The sequence below is a fragment of the Carassius carassius genome, chromosome 2 (assembly GCF_963082965.1).
Source record: "Carassius carassius chromosome 2, fCarCar2.1, whole genome shotgun sequence".
NCBI lineage: Eukaryota > Metazoa > Chordata > Actinopteri > Cypriniformes > Cyprinidae > Carassius > Carassius carassius.
In genome coordinates, this window is record NC_081756.1 from 27380208 (window position 1) to 27388857 (window position 8650).

Sequence of the window (8650 nt, forward strand, 5' to 3'; positions counted from 1 at the left end):
ACCCGGAAACAGCAGTCCTTACATCATGATTTAACAAGGATTCTCCCCAAGCCGTCAATCTGATGTAATCAGAGTGAGAACGCCATTCCAGAGTGGAAGAAATGGCAGGGTCAATTTTGACAACTAAAAATTTTCAATACCAATGGCAAAACTACCACATACGGTATACTGCCATATAGACATTTTTATATGTATAAGGGAAACAGGTCTATTTAACTCAAAGGGAATCAGTTAAGATCTTAAAGGGAATTTGGACAGAATCACTGTTTTATGGCTGATCACTGAGATGGCCAGCAATTCATTGAACGAGCCATATAACATAAACTCTGCAATGGCTATTATTATCCAAAGTATAGTGAAAACTATTAATTAGCACAGTGGCAAGATCAGCAGTTTAAGACATTAACACAAAACACAAGATACTTCTCTTTTCGATATGAATAAGGCTTTATTAGATAAATCTAAGACATATAAACTAACTATCGAACACATAAGCACACACACTCACATATTCATACAAGTTGCAGGAAAAGAGAACGTTAGGAAAGAATGAGTTTAGGAGAATGAAAATGTCAAATCCCAAGTTTACAGTGATACATTAAATTGCATTGACATGAACAACCATCAATCACTCAATTAACCCCCACATTGAATTCCTCAATGAGGTTAAAATTACAATATATTAGATACACCAGGTCAGCTCAGAGTCTGGAAATAAGTTAATTGCATTACCTGTGTAAAGGGGGTTCCCTTTGTTGTCATTGAAAAGGTTGTTTTCAGATGTTACTGATTGGCTGGAAGTTCAGTAGTCATTGAAGTGACATCTCGGGAAGCCCATGGTTGGGAGTTGTCTGAAGATGCAGAGTTCTGGGCTGCTTGTAGTTTTAGGCAGGCACTCGAGGTCAGACTCTGAGACACAGCATTATAAAACTTAACTCAGAACACAAAACTCTCACCGGAAAATAAATGAAACTAAAGTAAAAGAACGGAAGTAAAGTTTGACAAGACTAGGTGGCGTTTCTTCTCATCGTGGCTAAGTAACAGCAGGCTTGCAGGCCGAAGCCCGTTGGAACAGTGCTCAAAGAATGCAAAATGTAATGACAAAAAAGCATGGCTAAGAGCAAAAGCTAAGAGCTAAAACTAAAAGCATAATTTGATGGTGTCCAGAGCATTTAAACTGGGCTGTGGGACACCTCCCGAATGTTGTGTTAACTAGTTACATATTGCCTTTGCTCGGGGAGTTTCTCCTGCCCGTTCATAAATCCTGTGTTAGCTTATCAATCATGTGGTCCAAATTTTCCCGCTATTGCAGGGTATAATTTTGGACATGATTCCTATAACAAGAATATGATACATTTGACAAATAATTGATGGTCAGAAACGTTTCAAGCAAGAAGATTCAAACACACACATACTAAACATGAATATGAAACCTTAAGCTATTCAATAGTTATTAAAAATACATACAAGACAATAAGTGATTAGAAACATGACAGTCAAATATGTGGGTTACGTACATGAAATGGAGTTAAGCAATTGACTGATAATCGTTTATAAGTCTTTGACTTAATCTTGATGCATCTACATCTGTAAAATATCATCATACCATCAAAATACCATCAATCTTGATTATTTCCCCTAAATTTGACAATCTCCTTTCCGCATTGGAATATTTATTTATCACCATGTAGTTCTCTTTCATCATCTCATGTCTAAGATCCACCTATGGGAAGGGCATCCGTGCCTGACCTCTACAGAAGCATCCAATTGCACCAAGTCAGGCTTCACAGACAGGAATGCGTGCCCAATGGCAGGTAAGGGGCCGCCCCTTAACCGAGCCCATATAGCCCCTGCATGCTGGAGGACACATCTCTGGATCAGCCTTTGCCAGGCTTGCTTGTAAATTTACCAGGTCAGCTGTTTTTTATTCTGCAAGTCGCCCTTGCTCACACTAATTAATAGGCTGCCCGCCTCTTACCTGTCCTTTTCAACTGTCCGTTGTTATTGGCTCATTCCAAACAAAATCCGGGTACTACTGTGGACAACCTGCTGCGAGCCTGCCTGGCTGCTTGTGTCACCCTTATCGCAGCTGGGGATACCTATCCCTTTGTTTGCATGGGTCTACAATATGCTTAGGACACTGTAAAAAACAAAAAACAAAACAAATCGTAGGCTCAAGGAGGCCCCCTGCACAGGGATTGTCCAGTTGGGGATATCTAACTCAGGGTTGTCTGACTAGGATGGGATTAAGGCGACACTGGTGTGCTCCCAGGGGCCTTCCGCAAAGTAGCCTTGCCGATCAATGTGATCTCATTTTGCCGGCCGATCCCCATCTCATCGACAGCCCACCCGGCTCTGGGAACGTGGACCATAAAGGCCATCTCTTCGGCTCGAATGTTGAGGCCATCCCATCATCACAAGTCCTTTAGGCTTACGATCCTGTGGCTCTGCCCCAATCGGTTCTCCTCAAGCTTTGTGCGAGCGGCCGTTCTCCTCAATATCGAATGGCCAGTAACGTCACTTCAAATATGTCGGACCTTCCTTCACATTTCTCTAACAAATTTAATGAAGGCTTGGGTCTCAGTGTTGCCACATGCATTCACACACACACACACACACACACACACACACACACACACACACACACATACACACACAATATAAAAATCAAAAATCAAACGAATCACATTAATTTGTTGATAAGAGAGAACATCTCTTTACAGACCCACGTCATGTCGCTCTTTCATTACCAATGATATGTCACCATTGCACCACAAATGAGCGAACCGACCAAACTAGCAGCTCTAATCAGTTCTCCAGTTTGCCTAGGGATGCTCGCAAATCACGTACATTCTGGATGTCTTTGTCAGATCCTGAATGGGTGATTCTCACAATAACAAAAGGGTTCAGACCTCAGTTTGCAAAAGACCTTACGTTTCAACGGAGTCCTCTCTTCTCATACGGAAGGACGGACATCTCTGGGGCCATCATGTTGCGTAAAGACTAAACCACAGATGCGTCCTTAACAGGATGGGTAACCATCCAGGAGAGCAGACCATTGAACATGTGGCCGAGCACACTACTCAGCCCACATGAATTATTTGGAGCTCCTCACAGTTTGGATGGCCCTAAAACATGTTCTGTTCATGTTCACGAGCTGGTGCGTTGTGTCAATGCCACAGCCATATGAACCGCCATGTGTGATGCACCCCTCCAAGCTCCATGCACTGGCTCACAGGTTGTTAGTACGGAGCAGGGGGCACTTTCTGTCATTACTTTCTGTGACCCATGTCCTGGGCTTTCTAAACAGGGGTGCAGTTGTTTTGTTGTGGGGGAACCCACTCTTACGTTTGACTCTGATTTTGATAGTACCCAGGCGGCCCAAGGATCTATGGCTGGCAGAGATAATCCCTCTTCTGTATACCTAGCCATGGCCCCTCGCATTACTCACGGACCTACTGTCCCAAGCAAATGGGGAAATTTCTCACCCTCACCCAGACTGGATGGCTCTCTCTGGTCTGGCCCATGAGAGGGCAAACTTAAACACATAACACCCCCCACATGTAATTAATATTCAGAAAGCTGGAGCCCCTTCTGCTTTATTCATGTGTTTGAAGAGTGTTGCCAGAGATCCACCAAGATTGCCCCCACTTGCTGCACGAGAAGAGAATATGCTAACTGAGGAAAGGTAGCGCGTGCAGGTGCTATATGAGCTCAGTTAAGGGGCAGCCCCTAACCTGCCATTGGGCACGCGCTCCTGTCTGTCAAGCCAGACTTGGTGCAATTGGATGCTTCTGTAGAGGTCATGCGCAGATGCCCTTCCCATAGGTGGATCTCTCCACTCTATGTTTCAGAGAACTGGGGTTAAGAACAGTAACCTATTTTTTGTTTCTCCAAACTTTGAGTCCATAAATTATGCTGAGCTCCCTCACTGACTAAATGTACATGCAATCAGTCAATTGGACTGAATTCATTCCGATTAATGAAATTGAATGTAGTGTTTACATGAACATTAAATTAAGTGAATGGGTTGATGTGTGCGTTTATATCACAAGCTTCCATTCGGATTTTTTTTTTTTTTGATGTGCACACTGCACAAATATAGAGTTTGCACATAATAACCACTCTCCTACATGGTTTCTTTATTTATTTTTAACAGCAGAATTAATAATTACCCATTTATGGATAAATATACATATAAACTGCTGTGCTACTCATATTTATCACGAAAAAATAAAAATTAAAATAAAATAAAAAACAATCCACTCCCCACACGTAAAACAGGTTGACTGTGGATGAGTTTCCAAAACAAGGTTGTCCTGCTCCACTTCACAGTTGCTGAGTGAAAGGAGAGTTTTTTAATGACAGGACACATATTTATACATCACTTTATTCAAAAGGAAAAGCTGCTTGTTCTGCGCGTCATATGTCATTACGTTATTTATGTGTGATTGCAAATGCGCAGTCCTTTCAGTTTCATGGTTCAATCCAATCGAGTGTTTACATCAGGCGTAGGCAAGTTAGGTCCTAGAGAGCCGCAGACCTGCAGAGTTCAGCTTCAACCCTAATCAAACACACCCGAACAAGCTCATCAATCCATTTAGGATTACTAAAATACAGGCAGTAGAGGGTTTTTTTTTCAGGGTTGGAGCTGAACTGTGCAGGACTGCGGCTCTAGGACCGAACTTGCCTACCCCTAGTTTACATGCACTCTCAATCGTATTAGAAGAGGAATAAACCACCCCCTTCAAAAAATGTCCTTCCAATCAAGCTCAATCAGATCGATTAAGGTGTTTGCATGAAGGCTTTTCAGCCTGACTGAGCCGTCAATCCAATTACAAATGGATTATTTGGTTGCATGTAAATGTAGACACTGTCTGTTTAACTCTTCACCTGCTCCAGCGGTGGATTTTCCTGGTTTAGATACCAGGGCTGTTACTGGTCCTTTTACGACCAGATACCTGTACCGGCTACTGAAGTGCCATCAAAGGTTTGAATATCAATTCAATTTGTGGGCATACTCAGAAACTAACTATGACTTAAAAGTAACGAAGTACATTGTTTTGCTTAATTTGTACTAAAGTACAAGTAAAAATACAGCTTTAAAAATATATTTAAAAAAATATGTGTTTATGTGTTGTCTGAATGTGTTTTCAACCACAGGACACCTCTCGTATCTGATTTGTGCCACCTTAGATTCAATTTGATCCCCTCCAACCCCCAAAGTGCTTAGATTTTAACTATTCGATAGAGACCATCAACGGTGTATTTACTGTCTGGTGCTATTAAGTGGTTTTTTTTTTTGCAACATCAACAAGTTTAGCAACCTTTGTTAAATACAATTTTTTTTTGTTTTTAACAAACCATTATCAGCGATGCTGAGGCTGTAAAGGGAGGATTTTAACAAGCTGACTAGACAAGTCAATTGACATGTGTGACATTTATGTTGTTATTTTATTTAAATGTTTTTATGAGGCAGATACTGTCTGTGTTTTTGTCTTGTACATGGATAGCACCCTACAGGAGAAGGTGAACTCCCAGTGACTGAGGTGCTCTTGGGGTGGGGTGCCATGGTGGCTTCCTGCTGTGCGCAGGCAGGTGTGCTGACACCTGAGATGGCATTTGGAGGACATTAGAGACGTGGCTGTCAAACCGATGCACATATCCTTGCATCTGGCCACTGCTTAACAAAACGTCGGTTATGGGTCACCGTATGTGTCAGCGTTAAACTTGATGTGCAGATGTAAAGATCTGATCCTTTTGGTGGGATGTTAAATCCTCTCCTGAGATCCTCTGTGAGAAAATTCACAGACCTATTAGGGAAACAGTCAACATCGGAAAGCACACAGGAAGTGCCACAGTCAGCTCATCATAAACATTATTTACCAAACACCTCATTTTCAGAGTTAAATCACTGCACATTAAGAACCAACCAAGATAAAAGGAACAGCAAACAAAGGTGGCTATTTCAGGGTATAAATAATACCTTTCAGCTTGACAGACATTCATCTCCGCTTGATGGCACTTTATCAATGGCAATATGAGCGGAAATAATTTCCCACTCATTTACACTCCTTTCAAAGGTGACTTCATCACTGGTGTCTGAAAGACACAGTGCCCCTTAGTAACAAATGATTACCACTAAATGAATCCCAGAGGTTCCATCACTAATGCAGAACAAAAGGGAGAGCGAACAAGGAAGCAGAGTGGCTTCAAGATCTATTTTTCGGTGCCGCATCATTTCTTGCTTCACTGATCTATCACTAAACAACTGCTGTGTCATAGCCTGCACAGCGTTTGCTAGGAATGGTGATCAGGAAATAAACCGTGAGGAAAGACGGGAAAAAAGAAGGGGAAAGGAGATATTTAAGCGGTGGGGTCACGTGTGAAAGCCTGGAGTTCACGTAAGTGTTGCCGTGAGAGAAGAAAATATCGGGAACTCTTGGCAGGCATTTGTCACATGTGATGGATAACATGCCACCTGTAATGGCTGACTAGGTAGCTGCATTAGCAATAATTGCCATTTATTTTTTCTCCCTTTCTCACTTTTCATTATTCATTGGCATCTCCATCTCGTACCCAGAAGTCTACACACTTTAGGGGTTTTAATGCCAGAGATGTAGTCGGTGGGGTTTTATTTTTATTTTTTTATGTCAAGATCATTTTTTTCCTGTGACACAAAAGTTAAATGTGTCCAGAAGAGTTATTATAGCTTTACTGACAATGACAGTCTGACAAAGCAAATTGCTTTATACATTTACAGCAAAATCAATTCATGCAGTTTTAGCTTAAAATTAAAAATAATATAATCAATAATTTTGAATTACAAACTTATAATAGCCTATTTGAAAAATATTTTTGCTGATGCTAACTGGCTAGCTAACTAGCTACCTGATGCTAACTTGAGGTATTTTTTTTATTCAACCAACTTAGAATACATTTGATGAAAAAAAAAGGATTTGATGTTCAGGACAGAGTAGTTATTAAGCCATTTAAAAAAAAAAAAATTATAATTATATTTTTCTTAACATACTCCCCATCTACAGTCCTTACTATCTCATATCATATATAACTGTGAAGTTCTACAAAACAAGCTTTAAAACACTTTCTTTTTACTTTCTGTTGAAAATTGAATCACTTACTGTGAAATCAATTTCCTCTCAGGAACATCACCAGTGTAAGCTTCATGGTGTGTACTTCTACATCACTCTTGTCAACATAGTTCACAGTTACAACAAGCATTTATCTTGACTTTATCTAGAGGTTGTTATTTTAGGAAAACCATTAGGGGGTGGGGTGGGGGGGGCATTTTTCCCCACTCTAAGTTTAAAATTAAGTAATGTAAAATGAATTAAAATAAAATGAAGTTATGAAAACGAGAAAACACCTTTTGTTATGTCAAAATCACAAGAAAATTAAGCTGTGATCATAAAAAATCAAGAACCATTACTCTTAGTACTTCTGTATGTTACAACAATTCCATTAAATATTTATGGATACCACATTTTAACAGTGTATTAGTAAATGTTGAAGTGAACATTAAGAGCAATAAAGGATTTAGAAGTTTATTTAACTCTTAGTTCATGTTAAACAAATTGTTAACTATTGCTATCAAATGGAACCTTAAAGGGTTAGTTCACTTCCGGAATAAAACATTTCCAATAATTTACTCACCCCCATGTCAACCAAGATGCTCATGTCTTTCTTTATTCAGACAAAAAAATATATATTATTATTTCTCCATACAGTACTACTTACCTTTTACACAATATTGTGTCTATTATACTTTTTTTTTTTTTTGGTTTACAGTGTATAAACGTCTCAGGTTACGAATGTGACCATGGTTCCCTGAGAGGGAACGAGACACTGCGTCCTCTTAGGGGACACTATGGGGAACACCTCGTCGTGACCCGTGTCTGAAGCATATTTTGAAAAACGCCAACGTGTTGGCCGTTGACAGCCTCTGACGTCACTACCGGCGCGACTATAAATACGCACCCGTAGGACCCTTCACTTATATTCTTCGTGAAGCTTGCGTCCTGAAGCATGGCAGGGAGTTAGAGGACGCAGTGTCTCGTTCCCTCTCAGGGAACCATGGTTACATTCGTAACCTGAGATGTTCCTTGTCAAGGGAACTTCGAACTGCGTCCTCTTAGGGGAAACTATGGGGAACAGTATACCCACGCCGCCATGCTGAGGGGAGTGCAGGCCAGAATCATGGCAAACACTAAGTACCAACTCTACCATTTCACTGGGACGGTTCGACGGCTGTCCATGACATTATACCTTATGGCCAAAGGCCTAAGCTACATACCCAACTTACCTGTAGGGCCTCGGCCCGGGTTAGAGCTGAAGGCTTGGAATCACGAAAGATTCCTTTAAAGGGATACGGCTAAGAACCTAGCATGTCTTTTACCAAGTCTTACCTGTCACACAGGGGCTACCGCTAGCTTTCACAAAAACTTGCCGAAAGAGCTGTCCCAACAGTTAGCAACGCCCTGTTCTAGATAGGTATCAGATGATACCTGGGTGGAGTGGCGCCCAAGATGAACGGGGCTTTAACCGACTCAAGAAAGCACATGAAGCAGCTGCACGAAGCCCTCACCATATAGGATTTTAGAAAGAACGCTAGCGTGCGAACTTACCACAG